Source organism: Papio anubis, chromosome 4 (assembly GCF_008728515.1).
Source record: "Papio anubis isolate 15944 chromosome 4, Panubis1.0, whole genome shotgun sequence".
In the NCBI taxonomy this organism is placed as follows: domain Eukaryota; kingdom Metazoa; phylum Chordata; class Mammalia; order Primates; family Cercopithecidae; genus Papio; species Papio anubis.
Window position 1 is genome coordinate 82,757,132 of NC_044979.1, and position 19,259 is coordinate 82,776,390.

Here is a 19,259-nt window from a genome sequence, read left to right on the forward strand (position 1 = left end):
GGAAATTTATAGCATTAAATGCTTACATTAAATAAATAAAAAGCCCTCAAATCAATAATCTAAGTTCTTATCTTATGAAATTGAAAGATGACAAATTATACCCAAAATAAACAGAGAAAAGGGAATGATAAAGAAGAGATTTTTTGAAAACTAGAAAAAATAAAGTCAAAATTTCGTTATTCTGAATCATAAAATGATAAAATTCTAGCCAGACTAATAAGATAAAAGGGGGGAAACATAACTTACTAATATAAAGATTAAGAAGGATACCACCACTGATCCTATGGACGTTAAAATATGTAAGAGAAATAATTTATGCCAATAAACTTGACATTGATAAAATGGATTCATTGGGAGGCAGAAACTACTAAAGCTAACTCAAGAAGACATGGACAGATAATCTAAGTAGGAATATGCACGTGCATGTGCATGCGCACACACATACACACACACACATTAAAGAAATTAAATTAATCCTAGCAGTTTGTGAGGGCAAGCCAGGTGGATCACTTGAGCCCAGGAATTTGAAATCAGCCTAGCAACATGCAAAACCTCATCTCAACAAAAAATACAAAAATTAGCTGGACATGGTGGTGAGTGCCTGTGGTTCCAGCTACATGGGAGGCTGAGGTGGGAGGATCACTTGAGCCCAGAAGGTGGAGGTTGTAGTGAGCCAAGATTGCACCACTGCACTCCAGCCTGGGCAAAAGAAAGAAAGGAAATAAAAAAGAAATAATAGTCAAACTTTTTTTTTTTTTGAGACTCCAGGATTTTCCTCTGTTGCCCAGACTGGAGTACAGTGTCGCAATCACATGCACTGCAGCCTGGACCCCATGGACTCAAGTAATCCTCCCACCTCAGTTTCCCAAGTAGCTGGGACTCACAGGGACATGCCACCACACCTGGCTAACTTGTTTTTAGGTTTTGCAGAGATGGAGCCTTGCTATGTTGCCCATCCTGTTCTGGAACTCCTGGGCTCAAGTGATCCTCCCTCTTCAGCCTCCCCAAGTGCTGAGATTAAAAGTGTGAACCACAGTGCCCAGTCTAAACATCTCACAGAGAAAAAGCCAGGCCTGTTTGCGCTTCACTGGTGATTTCTGTTAAACTTTTAAGAAAGTTTACCACAGATTGGGAGGAAAGTAATAAGAAAGTAATAAAACCAGTATTCCTCATAACATGGATGTAAAAATATTAAAACTTTATCAAATTGAATCCAGCAATATATAACTTGGTTTTATCCCAGGAATTCATTTTTACATTTAAAAATTAATCAATAACTTTCCATATTAACAGACTAAAAACCATTTGAACACCTGAATAGATACAGAAAAGCAGTTGATAAAATTCTGCAACCATTCATAGTAAAAATTCTCAGCAAAGTAGGAATAGAATGGAAGGTCTTCCATCTTAAAAAGAGTATCCACAAAAAATGTACAGCTGACAGCATACTTCAGAATGGAAAATTAAATATTTTGCACTAAGATCTGGAACAAGAGATGGATGTTTGTTCTCACCTATTCTGTACTTTGCAGGAGGTCCTAACGTATCTAACAAGGCAGTTTCTCAACCTTGGCACTATAGACACATAAATAATTCTTTATTTTGAGGGGGTTGCCTGTTTATTACAGAATGTTTAGTAACATTACTGGCCTCTGCTTGCCAGATACCAGTGGCATCCTCCTCTCCCAAGACCTTCCCTCTTGGTTTGTGTCCACTTTCTACATCTTCAAAGCCAGCAAAATAGCATCTTCAAAATCTGTGTCTTCCTGTCTGGCCTCTGTTTCTGTTGGTTACATCCCCTTCTCTGTCTCTGATTCTCCTGCCTCCCTCCTTCACTTATAAGAACCTTTTGCTTACGTTGTCCAATGGTCCAGTGGATTATTGAGCCATCAGATAATGCAGGATAATCTCCTCCATCTCAAGATCCTTAATTTAATCACATCTGCAAAGTCCTTTTTTTGGCATGTAAACTAACATTCACAGGTCCTAGACATCTTTGTCACAGTATGTAGACATATTTGGTGGGATGCTATTCTGCCTGGGTAAAAAGGTGTACAGTGAAGCTAGCATTCTAGTCAGTTGGTATATTGGGTAAAAGCCAATATCCTGAAAAGCTGGTCAATATTCCCACTCTCTTCCATTAACTCTACCATCAGGCTAGACCTCTATCTATCTATCTATCTATCTATTGAGACAGGATCTCACTCGGTTGCCCAGGCCAAAGTGCAATGGTGTGCTCATGGCTCACTGCAGCCTCGACCTCCCCCAGGCTCAGGTGATTCTCCCACCTCAGGCTCCTAAGTAGCTGGGACCACAGGTGTGCACAACCACTACTGGTTAATTTTTTTTTTTTTTTTTTTTTTGTAGAGACAGGGTTTCATCATGTTGCCCAGGCTGGTCTTAAACTACTGGCCTCAAGTGATCCTCCTGCCTTGGCCTCCCAAAGTGCTGAGATTACAGGCATGAACCATTGCGCTGGCCTCCTCATTTCTAAAATAGAAAACAATTGGGCCAGGCATAGTGGCTCATGCCTATAGTCCTAGCATTTTGGGAGGCCGAGGCAGGAGGATCACTTGAGCTCAGGAGTTTGAGACTAGCCTGGGCAACATGGTGAAGCCCCAACTCTACAAAAAATACAAAATTTAGCCAGGTATGGTGGTGCATACCTGTGGTCCCAGCTACTTGGGAGGCTGAGGGGAGAGGATCCCTTCAGTCTGGAGGTGAAAGTTGAAGTGAGCCATGATCATGCTGCTGTACTCCAGCCTGGGCAATAGTCAGAGCCTGTCTCAAAAAAACAAATAAATAAATAAAATAAAAAATAGCAACTTTGGGAAAAATATAGTCAATATTTCATCTCTTTCATAATCCTTGAAAAATTTCTGTTCTTGTTTCAATCTGACAATCTTTCATACTTGGGCAGAAATAAAAACCTCATATACTGGGTTCATATAAGGCTATTGCTATCTACACAATTACAGTAACACTACCTGAAATACAAAAGTATATGTGGGACAATTATGGAAACAAGAGAGTACATAGGATATTTCAGTTAGGTCAAACCAAAAACGAAATATTTTAAACTAAGGATCCAATTTCATAAGATTACTTTGAGCTTTGGATTTTGAGAGTAATATTTTTCTATTCTCAGTTACAGGATATCTGTAGATGTTATGTATTTTACAATCCAGGAAGGACATCACTGGAAAGATAACATTCTCAGCAGGTCATCAGTCAGGGTTAGCCAACAGGCTTCTAATGGTACATACTATTTCACTCAGGTTTGATAAAGAGAAATCATTATTTTGAGATTTCTACTTCTGAATACAAATGTGCTTCAAAAAAGGTCATGTTTTATAAGGTCAAGTATTATTTTACGTGAACTTTTATGGAGGGCACCAGAGCGAACATTTATTTTACAGTCCTTGAATCAGCTGCTTATTTCTGTCTGCATTCTATTCTTTCCTTTGTAATGTCTCAGGCCCCATGAAGTCATCAGTAACTCAGAACAAAAAGCTTATATAATGCCTAACTGGCCTCTCTAAAATCCATACATCGATGATTTCTATGATGACACTGCTAAAGAGAATAGGTCACCATCAAACATAGCTATAAATATTTATCAAGGAATTTCATAAATTATATGAGAGCAAATCACCTCATACTTCAACACCAAAACTGCCACAAGCCCAGAAGAATGTGTAGGCAGAAATGGTCACCGAATAGTGATTCCCCAAATTTTAATGAAAAAAAGTTAATAAGAAAAAAACCTGAAAATTATGTCCTATTTCCTAACAAGGATTGCAGGTATTCTATAGCTTGCAAAAATATGTTACGCTCCTAAAATTTTGAGCTTTATGTGTTTTTAAAAAATGTATTTTATACTCATTGGATTTTAAGGTAACAAGTGAGACCAAAAATAAAGGGCATAATTTCATTCAATCATCCAGGCATGGCTTTTCTGCCCGCAGGAAAGTAAACTTTCAAGTAAATCTTGGTGGAACCAGATTCTTTCCTGGGTATTCCCAAGATGACACCTAATAGCCAAATATAACTGACAGATAACTGATACTGTCGGAGTTCCATTGCTTTGTCTGAAAGCAGTGTGGTTGATTCCAATAGCGATGCAATACTATAGAACACTGCATGGTGTCTTGATAGGTCCTTTAATTAAAAGACCAGATACAGGGCCAGATATACTAGGTGAACCACTTCATTGCTTTTTGATCTTAGTTTCTCTAATGGTTAAGCATGTATTTTCCTGACTACTCACCTCACAGTCTTTCACGGAGGAGTATGAATGCTGGGAAAGAAACCAGAACAGCTGCTGGAAGTCAGGAGGAAGTAGTTGAGCTGCTACCCCCGGCTAAGCCAGCTGAAAAGAGAAGGAAGACATGAACAAGAGCATGGCACAGTGTCAGAATATACATAATATGAAGACAGAGAAACTTTCTGAACAAAGCCAAATTAAACCAACATGTCAAAAAGTGGATATGATGAGGAAAGGAGTTATAAGCATAAATGTTCAATTACTCATGGAAACGTTCTGGAAAACAAAAGGGGGTGAGGAGGTAGTGGGAAAAAACTCAATGATTGCCCAAAATAAATAATAAATAAAACAAGAATGCTGATGAGGGTAGGGTGATGATGGAAAAAATTGAATGCCAGAAACTATTGCTAGTTTGTAGTACTTTGTGCTTGATGAGGTTTATTATATATGCAGAGGTGAGAAGTGAAAAATAGGATGAAAAACACCTGTGTAGAAGTTAGGGGAAACTCCTTCAAAACATAAAGACAAATTTATCTCTTATAATAATATTATAAGCTGTTTTACATATTTACTATTCCCACCTTTTGCATTTACTATAAATAGACTATTTATAGTAAAGAAGACTTCTGCCATCAAACACATCAATAAGAAATGTAGACTTTATCGAACATTCCAGTAAGTAAAAGGTAAAAGTTTACAGAGATACTTTCCCTTAAAAAAAAAAGTGTGTCTTGAATGACAAAAAAATTAAAAAGCTGAATGTATTGCAAATAAAAATTATTTTAATTGATTGGCGAATTGGTGCTGACAAACAGTCTGAATATTTAAAAGTATGAAATGTAGATAAAAAATGCATAATTTTTATGTAACCTAGGAGCTAAAACTATTGTTTCTAAATATGCATGCCATTCTTCCCAACAGATGTGAAAAATCTGCTAAATGATCTCCATTATCCATTCTTCTCTTTTCTCTTTTAGTAACAGAAACCCTGCCTGCATATCCTAATAGGTCACATTCCCTGGCAGTTAAAATGTGGTCATCTGACTAAATTCAGGCCAATGACACACAAGCAGAAGTTCTATGCGTTATGAGGGCAGATTTCTTGTCACCTTCTTAAAAAGGAAGCTCTTTGTCCTCCACTTCTCTATTCCTTTCCCACTGGCTGAGAAATGATGAGAGCTGGAATAGCCACTTTGAGGCCAGCGATGGAAACCACACATAGCAGATGGCAGAGCTTCCCTGTTATAACTCGATGTGCTCATTTTACGACTGAGAGGCAAGGGCACACTTATTCCATTTTATTGAATAAAGTGTTGCATGGCAAAGAAAAAGAAATTTGTAAAGACTGATAAAAAAAATATTCTACCTTGTTTCAGCCAGTGCATTTCAGAATCTCATTGTTAAGCAGTTTAGTCTGTACCCTAATTAATATAAAAACTAGTATCAGAAGTGGGATGTTCTTTAAAAATGTCCTAGTTCTGCCTTACTTGTAGACTTGCTGAGAGTGAATAAGTAAATTTTGTGAGCTGGGAGGCCAGTCATCCCTTCTATGATAAAACATTAAGTAAAAATTTTAACAGTAGTTATAAAGCCTCTATTTCCTGGAAGACAGGTTTGGAAAATTCAGGATATTAATGTATATTGGTTGTTCCTTGCTGCTCTTAGCAATGTGCTATAAGACAGAGAGTAAGGCAAGCAAAAATTAATCAATTTAATGCAGAGATGAAAGGGAATATAATCCTACTCCATTATCAGCAGATGGCAAGCAATCTAAATTGACTGAAGGATTAGTAACTGGGAGAACTCAACTGTTTCTATGAAGAAAATAACAGTAGTTATGTTTTTACTCAGGACCTTGCTCAAGAGCCTTCCCTTAAGTGTTTACAAACAAAAATAGAGACCAATGCAGACACAAAATCAGATTAAGGATGTTGTTTCCCCACCAATGTAGCTGCTATTAATCTGAGGGAGAGAGTGACAATAGCATTGTTATATTCAGATAAAGCCTTTGTGGTTTCTTTCATATACAACTGCCTGGAACCAAATAGATCAGGAGTCAACTGTGGTTTTGAGCATACCGTATTCCAAAAAACTTGCAAACCTAGTTTACAATGACATGTGAATGTGTAATCATATAGCATCGCCTAAAACTTTAACCTGAATCAGCAGAGAGTTAAGAAACTTATGCTGTCTTCAGCTCAAAACCTAGAATTGCTTCGCCATTATCATATCTAAAGTGGAAAAGAAGCTATGCCTTAGCATTCACTGTAGATGTGCCCCAAAGGATTGTGGACAGGGAGCAATTTCCCTAAGGGTAAAGCCAGGAGATCAAAAAGACAATGGACAGGGGAGTATCCCAGGGAGCAGAGCCAAGTTCAAGTAAGTTAATGACTTCAAGCTACATACTGGCAAGTAGCCACTAGAGAATCCTAGCAATTTTTGTCCTGCAAGATTTCAGTAAAGCTACAGACAAGTGGGTTTTTATGTTTCCCATTCTTCCCTTTTCCAAGTAATAGTTTTTATCGCAGTTACCCTGATTCTATTCCATTCCATTCTATTATATTCTTTCATTCTATTTTATTGCCAATATATCATTGTATATCAGTATATACTAATACACTGAGTGGCAGTTACATTATCTACTAGTCTATATAGGTCATTGAAAAAGAAGAAGCTACATTAGGACTCATGGAAAGAACTTTGCCTCATGTAGAGATTCTAGATTCTTAGCCAAAAGCTCAGAATTGTTGGGTCCTAAAGGATGAACAATGTAGAGTCCAACAGTTCATCCCACATGAATTTTTTTCATCCTTCATGTGGGATGAAAAAACTAAAGAGACAACTGACATACCACATAAATGGACTATGGTAGAAACTGCTGTCCCTTAGTATTGAATATCTCCATTTTCTTTTAATCATAGAATTCACTGTTTTCTAGCAGATAATGTGGCTGTCCAAGCAGACTTGATATTTCTCAGCCTTACTTCAACTTGATTATGACCATGTGACCCAATTCTGACATTTGCCTAAAGGAACATTTACCTAAAAAGGCATTTTCTTGCTATGGCAGTGTAACCTGTACTAATAAATATAGCACTAGTCCTGCATGCAACAAAAATGACAGAAGTAGACATTTAACATTTCTAGGAATGTAACTGAGTGAAAAATAATTTTTAAAAATATTTATAAATATCCTCTGAGTCAATATTTTTTAAAAGATAATGATAATAAAATGATGTAATAAGTAGTACTTTTTCACAAAATTAGTAAAGGGCAAGGTGAGTGGCTCAGGGTACATTGTATTTGACGATGTTTCTCTAGTTTAGCCAGTGGTTTTTCTCATCTCCAATTTATAGCACAGGCCTAGGCATATAGTAGGGTCTCAGTTAATATTTATTGAATCGCAATATCAAAAATGAGATCAGCAGCAAGATGATAAGGCAGAATAAAAGTTGCCAAGAGCCTAAAATGATTATTCAGTTCTGTTGCAGAGTTTTAACCTGCCCAAAAGATGGAAAGAGAAGAACATAAGCATAATTTCTGAATGCATCACAGCAAAGATGCATGTACTCATAAAGCATAAAATTAAAAATATGATACATTCACTACATGGAAATATGATATACAGTTGTTCTTCAGTATCCACAGGATATTGGCTCGAGGACCCCTGTGGATACCAACATCCTTGAATGCTCAAGTCCCTTAGATAAAATGGCATAGTATTTGCATACAACCTATCCCATTCTCCTGTATACTCTAAATCATGTCTGCGTTACTTATAATACCTAATACAGTGTAAATGCTGTGTAAACAGTGTTATAGTATATTGGTTTTTTATTTGCATTATTTTTGTATCGTTGTATCGTTATTTTATTGTTTTTTCCCCAAATAGTTTTGATCCGCAGATGTAGAACCCACAGATAGGAAGAATCAACTGTATCTTGTACTCAAAACAGATGAGTAACTTAGAAATTAATGTGTAATACATACAGCTAACATTATAGCTACGTAAGGAATTCCTTTCATTGAAAAGAAAGTCTTACAAATCAATGAGTCAACAACTCAATGGAAAAATGGCCAAAAGACATGAATAGAAGTTCACAGAAAAGAATGAAAATGATTGATAAATAATGAAAAGATGTTCTAAGACACTCTTAATTAAATAAATCCATAATAAAAGAATCATACTTTTATCTATCTACCAGATTAGCAAATGTTAAAATATTAAAATGTTAGTGGTCATCAACGTGTAGGGTTACAGGTTCACCCATACGCTGTTAATAGATGTATAAACTGGTCAAAACTTTTTGATCTATAGCACAGTATTATTTTTGTAAACATACACATAAAATATTATATATTTGCCAAACATATGTACTAATCTAAAACCAAACACATTAGACTGGGTACATGTGGAGAAAGAGATACAGGTGCTCCCTAGCAAGCTAATATGCTGGTGTCTCTTCAAACTGATACATTGGCATATTTATCTAATATTTAATCAGAAGAAAGAAAGCAGAAAAACCCAGGGAGACTACTGTTAGCAGAGGTCAGCCTCATCTTTTCTCTCTGATTCAAGAAATTCATACTCAACTCAGTCAAACAGAAGTCCTGCGTTTACCTCTTGGTGCTGGAGAGCCTTGGTGAGCCATTTAGATCCTCCGTATTTTCTCAAGCACAGTCCTCAGTGTTCTCATCTCATCTTAGGTAGCTTATCAAATAATGTTTCCCACCACTTATTTCTAGCAGTTCTGGTAAAGAGAATGGCCTTCACATTGTATTTTGAATAATGTTTTGGCGTCCAGTAATGGTTAGGAACACACTATAAACATAAAACATCTGTCCACTTAACTCCTTATTCAGTCATGAAGCAATTCTTGTCCCAGTCATTCTCCAAAGCTGCATACTGTGAATTTATACTATTGTATAGTGACACAAGCCCTTCTGCTGAAAAAATAAGTAAATAATTACTTTGGACTGAAAGGAAAACACTGAACATTTATTTTAAACCTAATTCATTTGAACTGGCCTTGAATGTAGAATAATCATTCATTCCACTGTGTTCTTGCTCTTGGATAAAACAGACATCTCAGAGAAAAAAACTGGCTTATAAATGCACTTCACAAAAACTTACAGAAAAGTAGCCATTAAACCTATAAAAAGGCCGGGTGCAGTGACTGATGCCTGTAATCCCAGCACTTTGAGAGGCCGAGGCGGGTGGATCACGAGGTCAGGAGTCCGAGACCAGGCTGACCAAATAGTGAACCTCCGTCTCCACTAAAAATGCAAAAACTTAGCCGGGCGTGGTGGCGAGCGCCTTTAATCCTAGCTACTCGGGAGGCTGAGGCAGGAGAATCGCTTTAACCCGGGAGGTGGAGGTTGGAGCGAACCGAGATTGTGCCACTGCCCTCCAGCCCGGGTGACGGTGCGAGACTCCATCTCAGGGGAAAAAGAAAAAAGAAAAAAACCTGTAAAAAGTGGCTCAACTTTAATATTCATTAGGAAATGACTAAAATCAAATATTTTACTTGGTAATGCCAAGTAAAAATACAGGAGAGGATGTAGTGAAACTGGAGCTTACATCTACTACCGGGGAAGTATAAATTGATACAATGGCTTTGAACAGTTTTTGTACTTTCTACTAAAATGAACATACACATATCCTACAATCCAGAAATCCCACTCCATGGTAGATAATCAACAAAAATGCATACATGTGTGTACTAAAGGATTTTTTTTTTTTTTTTTTTTTTGAGACAGGGTCTCACTCTGTTGCCCAGGCTAGAGTACAGTAGCAGGATCTCTGCTCACTGCAACCTCTGCCTCCTGGGCTTAAGCAATCCTTCCACCTCAGTCTCCTGAGGAGCTGGGACTATAGGTGCGTGCCACCACGCCCAGCTAATTTTTTGTGTAGAGATGGGGTTTTGCCATGTTGTCCAGGCTGGTCTTGAACTCCTGGACTCAGGAAATCCACCTGCCTTGGTCTGCCAAAGTGCTGGGATTTACAGGCATGAGCCACCGCACCTGGACATGAATTTTTAATGTGTATATATATATATATATGTTTTTTGCATTGGTAAAAAAACGAAGATACTGTTTAGCAATTTCCTTGTATAATGAAATCATGGAAGACAAATCAGAGGTATCATTTTCCCTTGGATCTTTGCAGCCTGTGTTTTTTTCTTTTTCATATTGACGTGAAAGCAGCCAAGTATTATTTGACAACATCAATCCCTTATTAAGATGTTATTTCTAGTTTATAATTGACTATGGCATTTGCATGCATTTCATCATGTCTCCTTTTATTCAGATGATAATTTCTAACATACTTTTCTCTTAATATAGGAAAAATAATTCAGTAGTCATATTTTCTGTTGCCTGTAAAAAATTGATGCTTTAATTTAGTTAACATGACAAACTCCATATTATTTAGAGAGATTTTTAGTGTTATTACAATAAAAATGACACCTTTACTAAAAATGTCTCATCATAAATTGTTTTCCATTATTTCTGTGCTGATTGCAAACAATACTGAATTAAAATATCCCTGCAAGTCTACTAAGACTCAATCTAAGCTTTTAATAATTCATGAAGTAAAACTAATGTTGATGTTATCCAAATCATTCTGGCTAATGCCAACTTCTAGGTAAACAGTAAACAAGAATGCACAAATTTGAGTTTTCCTAATTATCTGACATTGTCATTAGCTTGTGATCCTTAGATGGAATATATTTTGTCAGATCTCACCTCCCAGGGAACTGATGAGCTTTAACTGGAATAGTAGTGAGAATGATAGAGCAGGACCCTTAACTCCTTAGAAAGGTCAAAGGAAGAGGTGAATGTGGGCAGGGTTTCACTGGAGTATTGACATACCAAAGATGCTATGTAGGTAAAAATCTCTCCTGATGCATTCCCTTTCCAATGAACCTCAGCCTGGATTCTTCAATAACACAATACCTTCAGAGAAACAATGTTGTTCCACATTTTAGAGTTTTGGCATCCGTAATGGAGTTTATGGCAGAGTTCAGAGGATACAATGAAACAAGAAAGGGAGGCAACTGAACTTGTTTGATTATCTCCATTATTTTGAAGGGGCCAGGTGCTTGGGGAACGTGGTTGTACTAAAAGGTGATGCCAAGACTCTCTTGTATAATCTTCCTCTCTAGCTTGGGGCTGCACCCTCTGCTGTGGGAAGGAGTCCTCAAGGTATTGATATCCATCCTATCATTTATTTTAGATACAGATAGCATTAGAGTTATCAGTAAAGTTGGGGAACTCATGGAATATTACAAGTAGAAATTGTAATTGCTGTAGAATGTATAGTGTTATGAATGGCTGTTGTATTTTTCAGCATACAAATTCAGATGGGTGAAAGGCAGTGACATAACTATTTATGGTTTTTGTTTTTTGTTTTGAGACGGAGTCTCGCACAGTGTCTCCCAGGTTGGAGTGCAGTGGCATGATCTCCGCTCACTGCAACCTTCGCCTTCTGGGTTCAAGCGATTCTCCTGCCTCAGCCTCCTGAGTAGCTGGGATTACAGGCGCCCACCACCACGCCTCACTGATTTTTTGTATTTTAAGTAGAGATGGGGTTTTGCCATGTTGGCCAGGCTGGTCTTGAACTCCTGACCTCATGATCCGCCCTCCTCTGCCTTCCAAAGTGCTAGGATTACAGGCGTGAGCCTGGCCCTATTTATGTTTTTTAAAAGCACCATTGACCACGCATTTGTCCATGGACCTAACCTATGTCTCTATGAGCTGGTAAACAATAGACAGGTAAATACAGACTTGGCTTTATTTGAACAGCACCTTCAAAAACCAGAAGCCAGAAATCATGTAGCTAGATTTGTCCATCAAAGCAGGAGATTCCCTTAACTAGTGATGCCTGAAGTTAGGATAAAGAGTCTTCCAAACATCAGGTGCCATTTTGGCCTGGATATCTAAAGCCACCATGATGGCTTTATATTAATGAAGGAAATAAGTCACAGGATAAGTATATCCATAGTCATTCAGAGGAAGAAAATGGCTTACATAACTCATATAGCATATTTAACCTAGAGACAAATATCACAGGTAAACAGAGTACAAATCACTGTCCCTAGTCTGAGTCATATTTAGTGTCTTGAAATAGCCACAGTGGCTGGCTAAAATGGCACAGTGGCAAATCCTGACCATGGACTGCCCTATGCAAAATATCTAGTTCCCCACTTTACACAGAGTACACCACATGCGGCCTTGGAGTTTTCAGATGTGTACAGATTGTTGCATATGGGTATTTGATGCTCATGCTGGCCTCACTCACTGATATCAAATGAAAATTAACACAATTAAAATGTCAGAGAAGAGATATTGTCATGTTGAGAGGTGAAGCCAGCTGGGCTTCCAGGTCAGGTAGGGACTTGGGAACTTTTCTGTCTAGCTAAAGGATTGTAAACGCACCAATCATTGCTCTGTCTAGCTAAAGGTTTGTAAACGCACCAATTAGCACTCTGTTAAGATGGACCAATCAGCACTCTGTAAAATGGACCAATCAGCAGGATGTGGGTGGGGCCAAATAAGGGAATAAAAGCTGGCCACCTGAGCCACCAGCAGCAACCCGCTTGGGTCCCCTTTCATGTTGTGAAAGCTTCCTTCTTTTGCAATAAATCTTGCTGCTGCTCACTCTTTGGGTCCGCACTAACTTTATGAGCTGTAACACTCACCACAAAGGTCTGCAGCTTCACTCCTGAAGGCAGTGAGACCATGAACCCACTGGGAGGAACAAACAACTCCGGACGTGCCACCTTTAGAGGTGTAACCCTCACTGCGAAGGTCTGCGGCTTCACTCCTGAAGTCAGCAAGACCACGAACCCACTGGAAGGAAAAAACTCCAGACATATCTGAAGGAACAAACTACAGATACAACATCTTTAAGAACTCACCACGAGGGTCCGCAGCTTCACTCTTGAAGTTGGTGAGACCAAGAACCCACTGGAAGGAACCAATTCCAGACACAATGTTTGGGTCTCATGTATTACTCCCTGGTAAATTGGCTGCTGGGGCTGGAACCCAGAGCAAGCCTTCCCCCAGATGTTCTGTTCTTCACTGAAGCTGCTCATTTTTTCTATCTTTTTCTTCATTCATATCCCACCCTCATTATACTAGACTTTGTTGAGGAAAAGAGTCTAACTCTTTAAAATATTTGAACAGATTTATTCTGAGTCAAATATGAGTGACCATGGCCTGTGACACAGCCCTCAGGAAATCCTGAGAACATGTGCCCAAGGTGGTCCCGGCATAGCTTGACTGTGTACATTTTTAGAGAGACATGAGACATCAATCAAATACATTTAAGGAATATGTTGATTTGGTCCAGAAAGGCAGAACAACTCAAAGTGGGGTGGCTTCCAGGCTATAGGTGAATTTAAACATTTTCTAGTTGACAATTGGTTGAGTTTGTCTAAAGATCTGGGATTGATACAAAGGGAATGTTCAGGTTAAGATAAAGATCATGGAGACCAAAGTTCTTCTGAAGTGGCTGCCCTTAGAGACAATACATGACAAATGTTTCCTATTCAGATCTTAGTTAATCTCTTTAGGATTGGGAGGGTCTGGAAGAAAAAGATCTAGCTATGTTAATAGAGATTCTTTACAGATGCAATTTTTCCCCCACAAAGAACAGCTTTGCAGGGCCATTTCAAAATATGGCAAAGAAACAAGTTTTGGGGTAAAATATTTTGATTTTCTTCTTTGTCTTGTAATGTTACACCAGAGTCAGGTTGGAAAGTAAATCATGGTATATAGGGTAAAATAAAACCCATCTGAGGGCATGACGCCCCAGACCCCTTATATAGGAATTTGGGCAAGATTAAAAAAAAATAAAAAATCAAGAGTTTAATCCTTAGCTTCCAGTTCAATTCCACCCTTCATCATGATCAAGGACACAACAACAATCAGAAGTTCACTCAGCTGGCAAAGGCTGCTTGCCTCCTTAGAAGGTAGGGGGAGGAGGAGGACTGCAAATCTTGTAATTTAATAATATTTACTTTATTGCTGTCATAATGATTATACATGCTGTATTAGTTTCCCAGGAATGTGCTAACAAACTTGGTAGTCTAAAACAACAGAAATTTATTCTGTCACAGTTCTGGAGGCCAGAAGTTCAAAATCCTGGTGTCTTCAGGAACACATTTCCTACAAAGGCTCTAGGGGAAAGTTCTTCCTTGTTTCTTTCAGATTCTGGTGGTTCCAGGCATTCCTTGGTTTGCGGCATCTTAACTCCAATCTCTGACTCCTTTATGTCCTTTTTCACTGTGTCTTCTCTTATAAAGATACTTGTGATTGGATTTAGGCCCCACCCGATTAATCCAGGATGATCTTAACTCAAAACTGTTAATGTAATCGCACTGAAAAAATCTTTTTTCTAAATGAGGACATATTTGGTTTTTGATAATTAGGACATGGACAAATCTTTTTAGAGGGCACAATTCAACCCATACACATGGTATTGTAAAACAAAACAAAACAAAAAAAACCATAAAATAGAATACACACATATACACAAACCCCAAAAATACAACACTGCAGAGATCTAGGGGGTTCTCACTTTGTGACAAATCATTGAGCTATACACCCTTGACTTTAACCCTTTAGAGTGCCCTTATAAAAGGAGTCTGAAAGAGACCTGTCATTTCTTCCACCATCTGAAGTTACAGGGAGAAGACAGGGGTCTATAAACCAGGAAGTGGGCCCTCAGCAGATACTGAATTTGCCAGCACCTAGACTTGGATGTTCCAGCCTCCAGAACTGTAAGAAATCAATTTCTGTTGTTTATAAGTCAACCAGTTTATAATATTCTGTTGTAGCAGTCAAAATGAACTCAGACAGGTAAACAATTGGGAAAATAAAACCCGCAAAGGAGCCTGAGAGGAAGAGGACAAGGGAGGAGGGGAGAAAGAAAAGACTGGAGAAAGAAATCCAGGAAAAAGAGCCGGGCACGGTGGCTCACTCCTGTAATCCCAGCACTTTGGGAGGCCGAGGCGGGTGGATCACCTGAGGTCAGGAGTTTGAGGCCAGCCTGACCAACACGGAGAAACGCCATCTCTACTAAAAATACAAAATTAGCTGGGCGTGATGGCGCATGCCTGTAATCCCAGTTACTCAGGAGGCTGAGGCAGGAGAATCGTTTGAACCTGAAAGGCAGAGGTTGTGGTGAGCAGAGATTGCACCATTGCACTCCAGCCTGGGCAACAAGAGTAAAACTCCCTTTCAAAAAAAAAAAAAGAAAGAAAGAAATCCAGGAAAAAGAGAAGAAGGTGTCAGTATTGTCAACGCTGCTGAGTAATCAAGAAAGATAAAAATCCCAGAAATATTCGTGGATTCAGCAAAGTAACAGAAAAAGCTAGTACAGGAAACACTCGTTCTTTAAAATGTTTGGCAGTAATGGCAATGGAAAGCCCAGTAAGTACAGCGGGATCTGGGGTTGCAGAAAGATTTTTTTTTTTTTTTTAAGAATGTAAAAGCCTTGAAAATATTTACATGCTGCAGGGAAATAACTAGCACAAATGTAAAGTTTCAGAACGCAGCTGAAAGTTTTAAATAGGAGGGCAGGGGTAGATAGATCTAGGCACTGGAGCAAGATAAGCCTCAGGCAGATGGCTCTTCACTTCCAGTGTCACTGGAGAAAAGAAGGGTGCCACAAAGTTTGAGGAGGTATGATTATCTGCTGAATGAGAAAGGACATGCTGTATTTGAACATGTGAGGCAAATAAGAAAGGTTTAAGTAATAACCACTATGGAGAGAAGGATATTTCAAAAGAAAGAAAAAAGTGGAGGCAAGGTGGGGTGGCAGGTGATGCTGAGAGCCCAGATGTGTTTTATAACCATACCTTTGTAAAAGTTTCAATGACTATGGGTGGATAATTAAGTTATTTCCAGCAGCATTCCAGGCCCATGAGGAAGGCAGAGACACATTGCCTCTTTGGTCAGATTTTCAATTGTCCTTATTTTCTCTTTTTCAAATTTTCTACCACAAAATTTATCATAAAATCTCATACTCCAGGAATTGAAATTCTATGTTGCTGAAATTTACACATAAGAAAAAAGAAGAATTTTGAGTAAGGGAATAACATGGTTGGGAAAGAATCGTTAATTCAAACCCCCTTCTCACATCCTCTCCATCTATCTTAGAAGTTATGTTCTCAGTGCAAGGAAAGATTTTGTTCACAAAAAGCTAAGTCACCTAAAAAGCAATGTGGGATTTTACATATTTCATTGAATATTTTAGACTGTTAGGTCATCCAGCTCTTTCGCCCACATTTTCTCTACTTTTTGACAGCCCATCTCCTACAAAGAACTTAGAAGCCAGTGTTCCCCTCTGTCCTTGCAGTTAGTGGTAAGGGTTGGGTGGGGGGCACAAGCATGGGGCCTAAATACCACCTGTCAAATGCAAGCATATCAGGCTTAAATTTGGAGCCAGGGACACTGGCGCAATGGGATCTACTTTGGTGAGGACGGTGGTGGATGTGCCCAGTTTATGGAGGTGCCCATGGCCGAGGCTCTGGCAGTCTTGTCCAGGGCTCATCCTCAGAAGTACCAGTCTATGGTGGCATTGCCCAACAATGGCTGCAGGTATGTCTTTGCTGGCAGTTAATCAATGGTTAAGTTAGAATATTGTTCTTGATTGTGCAGGCTCTGAGCCTGGCTCTCTGGCCCCCGAGCAGATTCAGAGGGCTCCCTAACATCTTTTTAAGATTCCTTTCTGCTTATTAACCAGAATTGATTTCATTTGTTGGCAGCTAGGATCCCTGACATATACACACAGAACAGAGTGTTGGATTTGAGGGTTTCATGGAAAAAAAAAAATGATCTTTCCTTATAGTCACTTCTAATTCTGATCTCAATGAAGGCTGTGGTTCTAGGACATTAGTGGATAAAGCAGAAAGTTCCACCATCTCAGAAGAGTCCCCCAAGTGGCTTTCACAAATAATTTTGGAAACATCAAAAATTTAAGAAAAGGCCAACAACATTTTCTCCCTTCTATATATGAAATGATTTGTTCTCAGAGATCCTTAGGATGGAAAAAGAGAAATCTGGGCCCTTTTAAGTCACTTAGAATAATGTGTATAGAAAAAGCACAACAGAAAAAAAGCAAATTTAAATTTTAGTGTTCCTATGTATCAATTAAATAATTTGTAGTGTGCTTAGGGTTAAAATTATGAAGAAAAATAATATGTGGTGAGATACATGATGACAATGATTAAAGACATATTGTATTTATTTTGCATGTTTTTAAAAATAGCTAGGATATAGTCATGTGTTTATAATTCTCCAGAGTCCAGTACAGTGCTGGCAAGAAGGCAGTCTCCAAATATTATGCGTATGTACTGATATATTCAATCTTTGTACAAATGCATATTTAATTTCCACGACATAAATATCAGGTTGTAAAGTGAATCTATATACATAACACTGTCTGTGTTTATGCTGAAGCTTCACCAGTCACATGGTGTTCAGTTTGGTAAGGAGTCTTAATGTTTAGCCTGGACTGGAATGTATGCAAACACCACTGCCAAAGTGGAGACTTGCATTTCCATGCGCTAGCACAATGTGTTGCCAAATACCTTTGCTTAATCTTTGTTTAGTTCTCTTCTTTGATGTTGTAGCAGTGCAATTTTTCTACTTTATTTGGAATGGAATTATTTGTGATGTGAAAACATAATGGACACAATCCTAACCTAAACTGAACCCCTCAAAGGCATTCTGTTGTTCCTTGTGAAGTCTTGCACATGACACAGGAGATAATCAGTTAGTATATGCTAATTGTTTGCAAGTCAGCAAATCTTACCCTTCAGATAACTGGATATTTTGATGTAAAAACTCAGTGAGATCTATTGATGCCTGGTGATCTTTTTCCTTTGAAGTAAAAAAACTGTAACAAATTCAATCAAAATTCAGTTCTCCTAAACATGACATGAATAATAACCTACATATATATCTTGAAGAGCTAAAGTATTGCAAAAAATTTTTTAACCTGTAGACATGTGCAAGATTTAAAATTCCTTGTACATGGGCAGGTGTGCAAGTCTTTTTAAAGAAACATGGTTTACTGGTAGAAGCCATTTAGTTTTGAGAGACTGCTTTTGCTTTTCTTCCCCCCAGTTCAGTGATTTTTGGTGTATTCACAGAATTGTGGAAGTATCATCAAAATCAGTCTTAGAATATTTTTAGTACACTAAAAAGAAAATTCACACCCATTAGCAGTCACTTCCCATTTTTTCTTAACTCTCCTCCTTCCCAGCCCTAGGCAACCATTCATAGATTTTCTGTCTCTATGGATTTGCCTATACCAGGCATCCATATATATATATATATGTATATATGGAATCATACAATATTTATATGGAGTCGTACATACATACGATTTAGAATCATACAACATTTGATCCTTTGTGACTTTCTTTCACTTAGCATAATGTTTCCAAGCATCACCCATGTTATAGCATGCATCAGTATTTCAGTTCTTTTTATTGCCAAATAATATTACTTTGTACAGATACACCGCATTTTGTTTATTCATTCATCAGCTGATGAACATTTGGATTGTTTCCACTTTTGGGTTATTATGAACAATGGTACTATGAACATTCATATACAAATTTTTGTGTGGACATATGTGATATGGTTTGGCTCTATGTCCCCACTCAAATCACATGTGCAATTGTAATCCTCAATGTTGGAGGTGGGGTGGTTGATTCATGGGGGTGGAGTTCTCACGAATAGTTTAGCACCATCCCCTCAGTGCCTTTCTTGTGATGGTGAGTGAGTTCTCACAAGATCTGGTTGTCTAAAAGGGTATAGCACCTTCCCCCTCTCTCTTCCTCCTGCTTCAGCTATGTAAAGTGCTGGCTTTCCCTTTGCCTTCCGCCAGGATTGCAAGTTTCCTGAGGCCTCCCCAGAAGCAAAAGCCGCTATTGAACCCATACAGCCTGTAGAACCGTGAGCCAATTAAACT

The 19,259-nt window shown here is 38.4% G+C and overlaps 1 long non-coding RNA gene across 1 annotated transcript in view; it reads right to left on the reverse strand.

Annotated features, from left to right (window-relative positions):
• The window catches only part of LOC103883038, a 41,939-nt gene extending 32,469 nt beyond the window's left edge, over positions 1–9,470 (reverse strand). The window contains exons 1-2 of the long non-coding RNA XR_002521055.1: positions 8,889–9,470; positions 4,271–4,372 (exon numbers count right to left, since the gene is read on the reverse strand). This is a non-coding gene — a long non-coding RNA (uncharacterized LOC103883038). The remainder of the gene's footprint in view (positions 1–4,270; positions 4,373–8,888) is intronic.
• Positions 9,471–19,259: the final 9,789 nt, after the last annotated feature.